Raw genomic sequence first — 15,502 nt, 5'->3', positions numbered from 1 at the left:
CCTAGCCTTGTGCAGGTCTACAATTCTATCCCTGATGTCCTTACACAGCTCTCTGGTCTTGGCCATTGTGGAGAGGCTGGAGTCTGTTTAATTGAGTGTATGGACAGGTGTGTTTTATACAGGTAACAAGTTCAAACAGGTGCAGTTATTATAGATATTAAGTGGAGAACAGGAGGAGAACAGGAGGGCTTCTTAAAGAAAAAATAACAGGTCTGTGAGAGCTGGAATTCCTACTGGTTGGTAGATGATCAAATACTTGCAAAAAAAAATGCAAATTAATTATTAAAAAATCATACAATGTGATTTTCTGGATTTTTGTTTTAGATTCTGCCTCTCATAGTAAAAGATATAAATACAAAAGATGGGGGTGGTGGCGCTGTCTGTTGTGTTCCCTGTGTGACCAGGGTGTGAACCTGTGAACAGTCCTTAGCTGGGTAGCAAGGATCAACAGGATAAATAAAGTGAATAACCGAACTGAATATTAATCAGTGATGTAGTGATACTCTATGTCCACTAGATGGCGGTATTGAAAATACCTAAATTAAATGTGATACTAAAAAGTACAGATGTACTCAAAGTGTGACCAGTTGAAAAATATTAAACCATAAACAATAATATATCAGGTGTATACATAAACCATTCAGTGAGATACAAATATATATATGTTAAACACTGTGAACATAGTTCTGCCATCCACAGCTGGAAGCAAACGTGTAGTAAATCAGTGATCAATCAGGTGTACATTCATCTGATAGTTGGATCAAAAAAATATATAAAAGTTGAAATAGTCCTTCCAATTTAATAACTGTGAAATATAAGAAATAAACGGCAGCAGATATAAAGTTCATTCGGTGGGTGTCATCTTGGTGACTTGCTAGGTGAACAGACAAAATAATTTAAGTGCAGTCGCTGTGGCTCCGGTGCTCCCCCTTATGTATCCCCACTCACCAGAGTTGAACACCCCTGCAGGGGTAACAAGCGTAGGTAGGGATTTCCACCAGGCGCTCCTCAGCTTAGATCTCCAGGCACTCGATTCTCCCAACGTTCCCTTTAGATTCCACAGCGGGGCAAAAAAATATATAGACTGCTGTCTTTATATACCTCCGGAGATAAAAAGGACAGGGACTCCCATAGTGTAGTAATTATGAGGTAGCACTCAGGCTAAGATTTATTGGCTATGCCAGCAAAAATACAAATAACAAAAATAGCAGGGACTCAGAAGTATTAGGACAAAAAATATAATAAAATAAATAAAATGTTTTAAAAAAGGATCCAGGCTGGTTGGATTTGCCAGCCGTTAGGTAATAAAAGCAAAAACTGCTGAACCAGCAGTGTCCCACTAGGCACTTGTTATCTGGTACTCGTGACAGAGCTTGTCGAGCGGCGTGCGCTCCAGATGCGTTCCAGCTCGTCTCCCGGAAGTGCGTGGGGGTATGCGTGTATCCGCTTGACGATCGTTTCGTCCAATCACGTCTTCTGAAGCGGGTACACGCCTACCTCTTCTTCCAGTTTATATAAGAGACGTCAGCGTGTAACCTCCCGCCCACTTAAAGGCATCAACCAATCGGGATTTTTTGCAGGACTCCCTCCGAATTAATTGATTAGCTGAAAAAGTCAGTTCCCTTGGGATATTTACGGTTACCGCGGACTGAACAATATAACATATTGGGATCATGTTAACCCTTCATTAATATGGCTTTGTCACCTCATGCAATTTATACAAAAACAGTGCATAAACGGGAGAGACCTCATATATACATGAATAGCATGTAAAAAAGAGAATTTGTAGCACAAGTATATATGGAATGGTAATGGTAAAAACTAATATGAAATTCAGAAGCCCCCACCTATAAATGTACAAGGCTAACGCTGTATCAGTACAGGAGAAATATATAATAATAGTAAGAATATAATAATAATGTAGGGGATGAGGTGGCTCGGGGATGCCGCACTATATCTACAATAGTTGGTAAAGCATGTGCGTATAAAAGGATATTATATAGCGGCTCCAAGGAGTCTAAATAAAAGTAAATGTAGAAATGGAAGACCTCTCAAAGGAATTTAAGAAAAATCTCAGGGGAAATACAGTGCAGATGAGATAAACGACGGTACCCATAGAGTAGATAAAATCAGAGCCTAGGCTTGTAGATGATGATACCATAACCTATAATGTTAACTGGTAGGTGAGTATAGGTGTGGAAGTGGAGCAGTATCGAAAGTATGATGGGCTGGTAGGGTTAAAGTATGACATTCCCATACCAGATGAGAACATATGTCCTACAGAGGGAGAGGAAGGCACAAGCAGCACCATATGGGGAATACACCACTTCACATGTATACCAGAGGCTGTAATAATCCAATCTTGGATAAGCATATATCACCACTCCCTAATTACAAATCCCAACACTCCCCAATTTAAAGGTGCCACGGGGTAGGGGCTCTAGTTAAGAGCTAGGTGGGTGGTATACCTTCTTATTTGAAAAATTTGACATATTCTAACTGAGAAATGTAAGTTGGTATATATAATTGGCATATAGCCCATATACCACTGTATGCTAAATAAGGAATAATGAACCATAATAGTAATGGAGAGCCTAACGTCAGTATAGGGTAGGTCCCCAGTGTCATGGATTGGCCAGGAAACAATTCAGATCTATGTCTTTATTAAGGCCATGGGGCACTAAAGTGCCTAATCGATAAATCCAGCTTGTCTCGTTCTGCGAGATCGCAACTGTTTTATTGCCCCCCCTCCAATTGTCCTTGACAAGATCGATGCCATAGAAGATGAGCCCAGATGGGTCCTTCTGATGATATTCCTCGAAATGACGTGACAGATTGTGTTTAGGGTAGGCACTTTTTTTTCTGCTGATATGTTCCTGAATCCTGATCTTTAGGGGTCGGGTAGTTCTACCGACGTATTGCAAATGACACGGACACTCAATGACGTATGTGACGTGTGTGGTATTGCAAGTTATTAACTCTTTGATTTTATATTCTTTGAAATCGAAACGTGATTTGAAGCTAGTTTTTCTTCTTGGCTGCTTCTTTCTAACCCGGCATGCTAGACATTTTTGGCATTTGTAAAAGCCTTTTAGCTCTGGGCATAGTCTAACAGGTTGCGGTGGATCAATGACATTGTGTACCAGATGTTGTCGTAACGATGGAGCCCGTCTGTAAATGAATGTTGGTTTTTTTCCTAATATGCTGGTTAGGATTTGATCTTCTTGTAGGATGGGCCAATATTTTTTGATGATATGTTCCAAGTCTCTATACTGAGAGTTGAACCCTGTAATAAAGGCCACGTCTGTCATCTTTTGTCTCTTCTTGACCTTGGGTTCCAGCATTAGGTTCCTATTCATATTCCGCACTTCTTCCTTTTGTCTGGTCAGCTGTTCAATGTTGTATCCTTTTTCTTCAAACCTTTTTATTATCACGTCCGCTTGAGTTTCAAAGTCTGAAATTAGGTTGCAGTTTCTACGGAGTCGCATCATCTGTCCTTTTGGAATATTTGCTTTCCATCTTGGGTGGTGACAGCTGGTAGATGGTATATAACCATTGCGGTCGGTGGATTTGAAGAACGTTTTTGTGTGTAGTTTGGAGCCATATTTGAAGATTTGTAAATCTAGATATTCGATACAATCTTGGTCACATTTACCAGTAAATGTGAGTCCATATCTGTTATTATTGAGGTCTAGCAGGAATTTATTAAAGGTGTCTGTTGTTCCGTCCCATAGGATAATGAGATCATCAATGTATCTTTTATACATTTTAATCTGGGGAATGTTTTGTCCATACACATATTCCTCTTCCCAGCAGTCCATTAGTAGGTTGGCGACACTGGGGGCATACCGAGCCGAGCTCATCTTCTATGGCATCGATCTTGTCAAGGACAATTGGAGGGGGGGCAATAAAACAGTTGCGATCTCGCAGAACGAGACAAGCTGGATTTATCGATTAGGCACTTTAGTGCCCCATGGCCTTAATAAAGACATAGATCTGAATTGTTTCCTGGCCAATCCATGACACTGGGGACCTACCCTATACTGACGTTAGGCTCTCCATTACTATTATGGTTCATTATTCCTTATTTAGCATACAGTGGTATATGGGCTATATGCCAATTATATATACCAACTTACATTTCTCAGTTAGAATATGTCAAATTTTTCAAATAAGAAGGTATACCACCCACCTAGCTCTTAACTAGAGCCCCTACCCCGTGGCACCTTTAAATTGGGGAGTGTTGGGATTTGTAATTAGGGAGTGGTGATATATGCTTATCCAAGATTGGATTATTACAGCCTCTGGTATACATGTGAAGTGGTGTATTCCCCATATGGTGCTGCTTGTGCCTTCCTCTCCCTCTGTAGGACATATGTTCTCATCTGGTATGGGAATGTCATACTTTAACCCTACCAGCCCATCATACTTTTGATACTGCTCCACTTCCACACCTATACTCACCTACCAGTTAACATTATAGGTTATGGTATCATCATCTACAAGCCTAGGCTCTGATTTTATCTACTCTATGGGTACCGTCGTTTATCTCATCTGCACTGTATTTCCCCTGAGATTTTTCTTAAATTCCTTTGAGAGGTCTTCCATTTCTACATTTACTTTTATTTAGACTCCTTGGAGCCGCTATATAATATCCTTTTATACGCACATGCTTTACCAACTATTGTAGATATAGTGCGGCATCCCCGAGCCACCTCATCCCCTACATTATTATTATATTCTTACTATTATTATATATTTCTCCTGTACTGATACAGCGTTAGCCTTGTACATTTATAGGTGGGGGCTTCTGAATTTCATATTAGTTTTTACCATTACCATTCCATATATACTTGTGCTACAAATTCTCTTTTTTACATGCTATTCATGTATATATGAGGTCTCTCCCGTTTATGCACTGTTTTTGTATAAATTGCATGAGGTGACAAAGCCATATTAATGAAGGGTTAACATGATCCCAATATGTTATATTGTTCAGTCCGCGGTAACCGTAAATATCCCAAGGGAACTGACTTTTTCAGCTAATCCATTAATTCGGAGGGAGTCCTGCAAAAAATCCCGATTGGTTGATGCCTTTAAGTGGGCGGGAGGTTACACGCTGACGTCTCTTATATAAACTGGAAGAAGAGGTAGGCGTGTACCCGCTTCAGAAGACGTGATTGGACGAAACGATCGTCAAGCGGATACACGCATACCCCCACGCACTTCCGGGAGACGAGCTGGAACGCATCTGGAGCGCACGCCGCTCGACAAGCTCTGTCACGAGTACCAGATAACAAGTGCCTAGTGGGACACTGCTGGTTCAGCAGTTTTTGCTTTTATTACCTAACGGCTGGCAAATCCAACCAGCCTGGATCCTTTTTTAAAACATTTTATTTATTTTATTATATTTTTTGTCCTAATACTTCTGAGTCCCTGCTATTTTTGTTATTTGTATTTTTGCTGGCATAGCCAATAAATCTTAGCCTGAGTGCTACCTCATAATTACTACACTATGGGAGTCCCTGTCCTTTTTATCTCCGGAGGTATATAAAGACAGCAGTCTATATATTTTTTTGCCCCGCTGTGGAATCTAAAGGGAACGTTGGGAGAATCGAGTGCCTGGAGATCTAAGCTGAGGAGCGCCTGGTGGAAATCCCTACCTACGCTTGTTACCCCTGCAGGGGTGTTCAACTCTGGTGAGTGGGGATACATAAGGGGGAGCACCGGAGCCACAGCGACTGCACTTAAATTATTTTGTCTGTTCACCTAGCAAGTCACCAAGATGACACCCACCGAATGAACTTTATATCTGCTGCCGTTTATTTCTTATATTTCACAGTTATTAAATTGGAAGGACTATTTCAACTTTTATATATTTTTTTGATCCAACTATCAGATGAATGTACACCTGATTGATCACTGATTTACTACACGTTTGCTTCCAGCTGTGGATGGCAGAACTATGTTCACAGTGTTTAACATATATATATTTGTATCTCACTGAATGGTTTATGTATACACCTGATATATTATTGTTTATGGTTTAATATTTTTCAACTGGTCACACTTTGAGTACATCTGTACTTTTTAGTATCACATTTAATTTAGGTATTTTCAATACCGCCATCTAGTGGACATAGAGTATCACTACATCACTGATTAATATTCAGTTCGGTTATTCACTTTATTTATCCTGTTGATCCTTGCTACCCAGCTAAGGACTGTTCACAGGTTCACACCCTGGTCACACAGGGAACACAACAGACAGCGCCACCACCCCCATCTTTTGTATTTATATTATTTATGTTTTCCTTGGACAACATGTTCTAGGGGGGGCAGCAGTCTGTTACACACTTTTTTCCCTTCCTCATACCTACTTTACATACGCGCAGGCAACACCTTTTCTTTTCTCATAGTAAAAGAGTACCTATGATAAATTACAGACCTCTACATGCTTTGTAAGTAGTAAAACCTGCAAAATTGGCAGTGTATAAAATGCTTGTTCTCCTCACTGTATAATGACCTATGAACCCCAAAAATGTATGATAATTTAGTCTAGATTGGTAGAATCTTTGAAAACCCTGGAATGTTAAGTTTCATGAAAACAGAGACAGAAAACTGCTGTAAAAATATTTAGTGAGTACTACTTAGACATTACGCAAATTGTTGATAGTTATTAAAAGAAATCTATTCCGAATATTACCGATACTGCCTTATGTATGCTAACATTTATATATTTTTGTATTCTACTTTGACATGTTTTATGCTATTTTTAAAGAATAAAGAAGAATCACATGTCAAGTCTTCTCATGGAGCCTATAGCAAGAACCTGCTGTGAATATGATGTCCTCCCGTGCCAGGATCTCAGAGCTGCAGCGGGCTCCCATCTTCACTCATCTTCCTTCGGGATTTGCGGACTCAGCCTCTGTGACTGGCTGGAGCCGCAATTGCATGACTCCTGACGATTACAGCAAAGAGCTCAGCTGGCCATTCCTTCAGAGCGTATGCGCCAGTGATTATCACCGGCAGCATGTACTGTAAATATCTATTTACATTACCTATAGGTAAGACATAGGTAAAAGTTATATAGGAAAGTTTATTTCCTCTTTATGATAAAAAACAAAACAAAGCTGTTTGTGTTCCCCCTCTGTCCCTGTCTCATACATGACTTAACACAACAGAAAATAAAAACTAATGCAAATAATTTCTATTTGTTAATTTCCCCTCAATTTCCATTCCAATGATTACTATAAAACTCTTATATTTCCCTTCAGCTTCAGAAAGCATGCGTGGCCCTCCCAAAAAGGGGCACAATCAGCAATAAAACCCGCTATTCTATTCAAAGCTAAAGAAAAAAATGTTTTGTAGGATGTTCCACTTTAATATGTTATTTTTATCTTATTTGTATAAAAGAAGATCAACAGTTCCGTGCTGCTACATCAGCTCCTTCCCAGGAAGCACCAAAATGCTAACTTTAAAAAGAAGACTATGCAAACAAGTGATACATATGCAAACAAGTAATGCTGTTAATCCCCGATGTTTCAGTTTATTTCTTCACATGAAAAGGATATGGCGGGAACACAGAAACAGATGCAAGAAACATCATAAGATCTTCCCAAGTGACTGAGGATTTAACTTGCAGCCTTTGTCTAATAGCTAAGCCTATGAGTCAGTCAGGATCTGTGCGAATGGGACAATGTGGTGCACTGATACCTATTCCCACCAAGAGGCTGCTAAATACTCAGGCTAGCTGCACAGAGATTTTCCAACAAAGAAAAACTAATAGGGGGAATAAGATATCACGGGACCACTGAAGATGAGAACGCAACAAAGAACCATTAAAAAAGGAATAGAAAGGAGGCAATGCTGACTTTAGACGACGGGCTTAAACCAGAGTAAAATCTAGGCCTACAGTATATGATTGGGGGATTTGCAAGTGCATCAACACTATCTGAAGAATTTAAAATGAAAAATAAAAAACCTTCTACTCACCCATACTGTTTTTATTTATTCAAAACAGTAAAAAAAAAAAATATATATATATATATATATATATATATATATATATTATATATATGCACACACACACAGACAGTATATACACATACATACACACTATTAGGTAGATTCAGAAAGAGTTAGGCCGGCTTATCTACAGATAAGCCGACCTAACTCTGAATCTGCACCGACCTATGTTTAAGTGTATTGTCTAACAGAGATACACTGCGCCGTCCTATCTTAGATTGCAATGTTTTGGCTGACCGCTAGGTGGCGCTTCCATTGCGGCCGGCGTAGATTATGTAAATGAGCTTGAAGTGGAATAACAATGTTAAAGTATGGCCGCCGTTCCCGCCGCGAGGTTCGAATTTTTTACGTAGTTTGCGCAAGTCGTCCGCGAATCGGGAGTTACGTCGTTTACGTACACGTCTAAATCAATAGGCCCATACGGCGTACTTAGTCGTAATGCGCACTGGGAAATGTAGGCGCCCGGCACATGCGCAGTAGCAAAAAACGTCAAACAACTTGAGGTCAAGCCACAACACGCCCCCCTCCAACCAATTTGAATTAGGCGCCCTTACGCCCGCTCGTTTGAGGCTACGCCCACGTAAATTACCAGGTAAGTATATTGAAAATCACTACTAGCCTAGCTAATTTACGGCGGTGTAGCCTAAACAGGCTAGGCTATGCCGCCCAAAATGTAATCCAATCTACCTGAATCTACCTATATATTACCAAAAGTATTGTGACGCCAGCCTTTAAATGCACATGAACTTTAAAGGCATCCCGGTCTTTGTCCTTAGGGTCCAATATTGAGTTGGCCCACCCTTTGCAGCTATAAACAGATTCAACTCCTCTTGAAAGGCTGTCCACAATGTTTAGGAGTGTCTATGGAAATGTTTGACCATTCTTCCAGAAGCACATTTGTGAGGTCAGGCACTGGATGATGGACAAGAAGGCCTGGCTCATAGTCGCCGCTCTAATTCATCCCAAAGGCGTTCTATCCGGTTGCGGTCAGGACTCTGTACAGGCCAGTCAAGTTCCTCCACCCCAAACTCACTCATCCATGTCTTTATGGACCTTGCTTTGTGCCCTGGTGCGCAGTCATGTTGGAACAGGAAAGAGCCATCCCCAAACTATTCCTACAAAGCTGGGAGCATGACATTTTTCCAAAATGTCTTGGTATGCTGACATCTTAAGAGTTCCCTTCAGTGGCACTAAGGGGCCAAGCCCAACCCCTGAAAAACAACCACCCACCATAATAACCCTGTCAACAAAACATTCTCATCTGGGGAAGGTTCTGTGGAAGAAGAAAACTCAGGAGGGAGCTGACAACGCTGCGACTTCTGTAAAGGAGGCGGAGAGCCAGAAAACAGGCGGGAACGTCTGTCACCTCACACCAGAGAGTGGAACCAATCAGCACTACAGAGACTGTGTCCCCCAACCCTCAAGCTCGGCGTCGGTCACCAGTAATCCCAGTAAAGGTCCAGTAGATGCTCCAGAGCCCGAGGACTCCACGTCTTCAAACACAACCATCACCAAATGTGAAGTGATCGACCCCCCAGACAGCTCATACCTCGATACGGACTTCAGCAGCATCTTCAGCTTCTTGGAGAAGACCTCCAGTTATGGTACCCTCCAGAGGACACGCAGGTGGTCTCATTTTTTATCTGCAACTACTGCAGGGACACACATTTACAGGGACACACTGTCCTGAAGGCTGCACCGGTATCATCCACTTTGCTGGAAGGAAGTCTCACGCCAAACCAGCATGGAATGCATGGGCAAAAATTAAGTCACCGGAAGGGATGCAAGTCGGGGCTGGAATTGAGGAATGCAGACTACGTGCTTGGAGCTCACAGCTCGTACTGGCCTAATGCTGCACACTCGGATGCAGCTTAAATAGAGGAGCACAAGAGTCCGTGGCTGTGGGACTACAAGTGCCAGGGGACAACATCACATTAAACGAACTAAAAAAAAACATAAGATGTTGTAAAAAACAAACTATAAAATAATTAAAAGTTTTTGAGAATCATATATTAATATATTCATAATCAAATATTAATAAATAATGTAAATTTTTCTTTTTGGAAAAGATGAATCACAATTTAGGCATAATATGTAAAGCCATAGAACCGGATATTTCAGGGTCCTGGATACAGGATGACTGGGCTTCCCCAGTGACGTAGCAGAGGGTGCGTCAGAGGGTGCAGGGTCACGTGACGGGTGGCCCCGCCTCCCCTATATAAGAAATGTCACAGCTTCAGCCGCTAATTCGCTGGGCTGTGTCCAGCGGTGAGAGGAGGTCGGCGATGCTGCGCTCTGGATGGATGGATCTTCTCATCGCTGGACTGGAGATCACCCGCACCCGTCGCTGGATACAGACATCGCTGGATACAGACAATGTTGGAGCAGGAAACCTGGGAACGAGTGTCACCGCTGGATTTTTTTTCTTTTTATTAATAAAGGACTTTTTTCTACGGTGTGTGTGTGTGTGTTTTTTTTAACTATTTACACTTGCTTCGTGAAATGGTAGGGGTACAATGTACCCCATTACCAATTCACATAGGGGGGAGTCCAGGATCTGGGGGTCCCCTTTGTTAAAGGGGTCTTCCAGATTCTGATAAGCCCCCCGCCCGCAGACCCCCACAACCACCGGGCAAGGGTTGTGGGGATGAGGCCCTTGTCCCCATCAACATGGGGACATCCTCCCCATGTTGAGGGCATGTGGCCTGGTGCGGTTCAGGAGAGGGGGGGCGCACTCTGTCCCCCCCTCTTTTCTGCGACCGGCCAGGTTAACGTGCCATTTTTTTTAAAATTTGGGGTGGAGTTCCCCTTAAAATCCACACCAGACCTAAAGGGTCTGGAATGGATATTTGGGGGGAACCCCACGTCATTTTTTTTTAACTGAAGGCGGTGTTTCCCCTTAATATCCATTCCAGACCTGAAGGGCCTGGTAATGGAATTTGGGGGGACCCCACGCTATTTTTTTTATGAATGAATTCGCTCTGAATTGCCAGAGCCGACAATTCATTATAGCCGCAAAGCCGGTTTTAAAATACTTTTTTTCCTTTCAGAAATGACACTTTGTGCAGGGACAGTTCTATGTACGGGAAACATTCGCTATTTCACATGCCAACTTTACACCCCCCCCCCCCCGGTACGAAATTTAAAGGAATATTTCACTTTTATTGTTTCACTTTTAGCATTATTAAATTCACTGCTCCCGAAAAAACCCACAGTTTTTAAAACTTTTAAAAAGCCAATTCCCCAAACACTTTTTAGGACAATAACTTGCATATTAGCCTTTAAAATTAGCACTTTAGATTTCTCCCATAGACTTTAACAGGGTGTTCCGCGGCTTTTCGAATTTGCCGCGAACACTCCTAATTGTTCGTTGTTCGCCGAACAGGCAATGTTCGAGTCGAACTCGAAGCTCATCCCTAGTGTCAGCTAGTGTGCATGTTATCAGGCCAAAATCAAAAGTGTATGTAAACTTTTGATCAGGGTCATTTGGGTAGTTTCTGTGACTCAGTATGTTTAAAGTTTTTAGTCTTTTTGGGAATAAAAATATTTGTTAATGTTTACTTATATGCATCTCTCATTAATAATATGCTTTTATATCAATACAGTGTATGTGCAAATTTGAGCTTCAATTTAAGGCCCTGATGTAGTAGGTTTCCCAGCGAAATGGCCACCTTCTTTGACTTTTCAGTCAGGACCAGCACCTCCTGGACATTTCAACAGTAACTGTGGTTTTAACCTATTGCACTTTGAATCTTTTAATTCAACCACTTGTTAGATGGAAAATTAAAGATTTGTTTACTTTTTAAGTTGTTTGGTATGCCTATTTATTATACCATGCAAGGTCTAATAAATAGTAAAGTCCCACCTAATTTTGCTTTCATATGTAGGGTGAGAATACTAGTTTGATGGATGCTGATGATGAATCACACTGGTTGGAAGCTGGAGCTGTAGCATTCTGGTCTGAACCAGGAACATGGTTCAACTGCATTCATGCTGGAATTGTCAGAGGATCTGGCTCAACAATGGTTGAGGCAAGAGTAGAAGGTGACAGAATAGTCTGGGTTGAGAAAAACTTTTTAGGTTTTGGACACTGGCATCCTGCAGGTGATTGCAGAGCCCTGATTAGGTTGTCCTGTTGGTGGGAATGCTGGAAAAGCAGCAAGAAGTTGTCAGAACAAGGTAGACGTGACAGATTTGCCACGGGCTGTGGAGAGACTTCAGATGACTGATTACAGGGATTGTACTGCTAGTGTGAGTGAGGCCAGAAGGATGTGAAGAAGTGTACTGATATAGGATTGAAAGTAAAGCTTACTGAATTGATTTCTTGTGAAAAAAAAAAGTGTACTGAATTGCAGCTGTGGTTGCTGTCGGTAAAGGAGATGAAGATGTTTTAAAAAGTCGGTGTCCAGAGGCAGAAACATATTGGTGTAAATGAACTGTGGCAGGGGGTGATATGTCTTATAAAGCTTGTAGTAGGGCACCGTTACATAGGAGGCGGTCACATGCTCCACCATATAAGAAAGCGACAGATATTCTCATCAGCTAAGGCAGAAGATGGAGCAGTTTAAGAGCACTGGAAAATGTAGTACCTTGGGTTTGGAGTGTGTGTGTGTGTGTGTGTGGGGGGGGTATTTACACGATCATTGCCATCGTGCTCTGAATTGGAAAAGTGACAATGTCTATTAAGATGTCAAAACCATGCTCACTTCTGTAGTATCCAGCTTTAGACACCTAAACTGGTCAGGCATAGAAGTCACTGGACTGCTATAGTCCAAACATTAGCTGATTTTGTGAATGGAGTGGTTTTGACCCCCCCCCCCCCCCTACAATTCCTGTGACAGTGGGCAGGGGATCCTCTAACCAATGCACACATTGTCACTTTTTAAAAATCAGCACAGCTCTCAGGGGCTACGTCTGCACAGCCGTGTCATTCGTTCATAAGGATCTGTGCATGAAAAAAGTCCCATCTGCGACTGTGGAAGACATCTTTTCAAAGGACTGTGAGGACCTTGATGAGCGCCCTCGTAGTCCATTCACTCTTTCTGCAGCTCTGAAACTGGCGGCCCATACAGAGGTTACATAGTTGGTAAGTTTGATAAAGACAATAGTCCATCCAGTTCAACCTGTGTAAGTGTATGTGTGTCAATGTCTATGATTATTTCCCATATCCCTGTATGTTGTGTTCATTAAGATGCACATCCAAGAGTCTTTTAAAAATATCCATACTCCCCACTGCCACTACCAATTGTGGAGGAGAGTTCCACATCCTTATTGCCCTGACAGTGAAAAACCTCCTACGCAGTTTAAGGTTAAACTGCTTCTCCCCCAATCTCATTGTGTGGCTTGGTGTCCTCTTACACTCCCTGAGACTGAATAGTTTATTTCCTATGCTGGAATCACCATTGAGAATTGTAAATCGCTATCATGTCCCCTCGCAAGCGTCTCTTCTCCAGCGAGAATAAATGTAGTGATTGTAGTCGTTCCTCGTAATTCAGGTTGTCCAGGCCCCTTATTCATTTAGTTGCCCTTCTTTGGATGCTCTCCAGTTCCAGCACATTCTTTCTGAGAACTGGTGACCAGAACTGGACAGAGTATTCAAGATGTGGCCCGAGTTTTATATAGTGGCAGGATTATCTTTTCATCCCTGGAGTATATCACCTTTTTTTATGCATGCTAACATTTCTGCAGCCCTTGGTAGCCGCAGCTTGACACTGTATGCTATTGCACAGTCTGTCATCTACTAGGACCCCCAGATCTTTCTCCATCCTTGATTCCCCCAGTCCTCCCCCTAGTGAGTAGTTTGTATTTATGTTTTTTGTCCCCAAGTACATTACTTTACATTAATCCACATTAAACCTAATTTTCCTCCATTATTTTGTTCAGGTCTTTCTGTAAAATGTCTATATTCTGATGTGAAGTTATTGCACTGCTTTTTTGTGTGTCGTCCACAAAAACTGAGATTAGGCTATTTATCTCATCCTCTATATCATTTATGAATAAATTGACTAGAATTGGTCCCAAGACAGAACCTTGTGGTACCCAACTTACCACTCTAGACCAGTCTGAGTACATATTATTTATCACCACCCTTTGGACATGCTCCTGTAATATTTTTTTTTTTACTAAAGAACAAACCTTATGGTCCATGCCCTCAGACCTAAGTTTGTAGATGAAGCGTTTATGGGGAACTGTATCAAAAGTATGGGCTCAGAGCTGTAGGAAGAGACTGCAAGGGGACTGACATTGCATCTGCAATTCGCTGATCAAGGGAGCAATGCTCTGCAGGTTACTGTGCAAAATAAATGATACACATTCTTTTCCTGAAAAAATATGTGCATTTATAATTTTATTCACAAAGGTGAACTTTTAAAGTGGTTCTAAAGTTGAAACATTTTTTTTTTACCTTAATGCATTCCCTGCATTAGGGGAAAACATGTTCAACTACCTGCTCTCCCCTCCCTGACACTTATCTGTCTCTTCTCACAAATCCACCTGTCCCCGGCTGCAGCACCAATGCCCTCTATTCCTGGCCTCACAGGAGAAACAGCCAGAAGCCATAGGCTCCTGCTGCTGTCAGTCTATGTCTTTGGATACACAAAAACTGGATCAAGGTGTCCATGCATGGGTGCCACCTTAGCAGCTGGCTTCCTGAAAAGGCACTCTAAAGGAGCAGACAATGCTATCAGGGGGACTCCAGAAGAAGCGATAAGAGAATATATTCTCAATATTGCTGTACAAAGCAGGTAAGTATAACTTATTTTAAATGTTAAGATAAACAATTGCCTGTAGAATCACTTTAAAGTGGATGTGAACCCAATTAATGAAATTTGAGCTGGGCACATATATCTGCAGCATTTTGTTATCTCACTTCAAGGAGCTAAGTCCCATAGCTCTCTCCTAAAGCGTTCCTTTGTTATCAGCCTGATAACTCCTGACAAATTCTTTGACACATCAGATAAAAGCAGCCTGAAATTTCTGTCAGGGGAGGTTTCTAAAATAGATTAGCAGGGAGCTGGCCCTGTTACAAAACACCTCTGAGAGTCTCTGCCTATGATGAGAGGGGGTTTGTGCCTTTCCTCTAATCAGCAATTTTACCTATCTTGTGTGTATGCCCAGACATCACACTCTTAGCCAGATTCAGAGACAGTTACGCCGGCGTATCAGTAGATACGCCGTCGTAACTCTGAATCTACACCGTCGTAAATTTAAGCGTATTCTGGAAACCAGATACGCTTAAATTAGGCTAAGATACGAGCGGCGTAAGCCTCCTACGCCGTCATATCTTAGGGTGCATATTTACGTTGGCCGCTAGGTGTCGCTTCCGTCGATTTCAGCGTAGAATATGCAAATGAGCAAGATACGCCGATTCACGAACGTACGTGCGCCCGTCGCAATTAGTTACGCCGTTTACGTAAGAGATACGCCGGCATAAAGATAAAGCTGCTCCCTAGGTGGCGCAGCCCATGCAAGGTAT

At 41.8% G+C, this 15,502-nt stretch overlaps 1 protein-coding gene across 1 annotated transcript in view; it reads right to left on the bottom strand.

The window, feature by feature from the left end:
• Window positions 1–15,502, bottom strand: part of PIWIL4 (piwi like RNA-mediated gene silencing 4) — a 356,967-nt gene that overhangs the window by 98,431 nt on the left and 243,034 nt on the right. The window lies entirely within an intron of this gene.

The sequence above is a fragment of the Rana temporaria genome, chromosome 2 (genome assembly GCF_905171775.1).
Source record: "Rana temporaria chromosome 2, aRanTem1.1, whole genome shotgun sequence".
Lineage (NCBI taxonomy): Eukaryota > Metazoa > Chordata > Amphibia > Anura > Ranidae > Rana > Rana temporaria.
The sequence above is the reverse complement of the archived record's forward strand: the minus strand, read 5'-3'. Positions and strand labels throughout refer to the sequence as shown.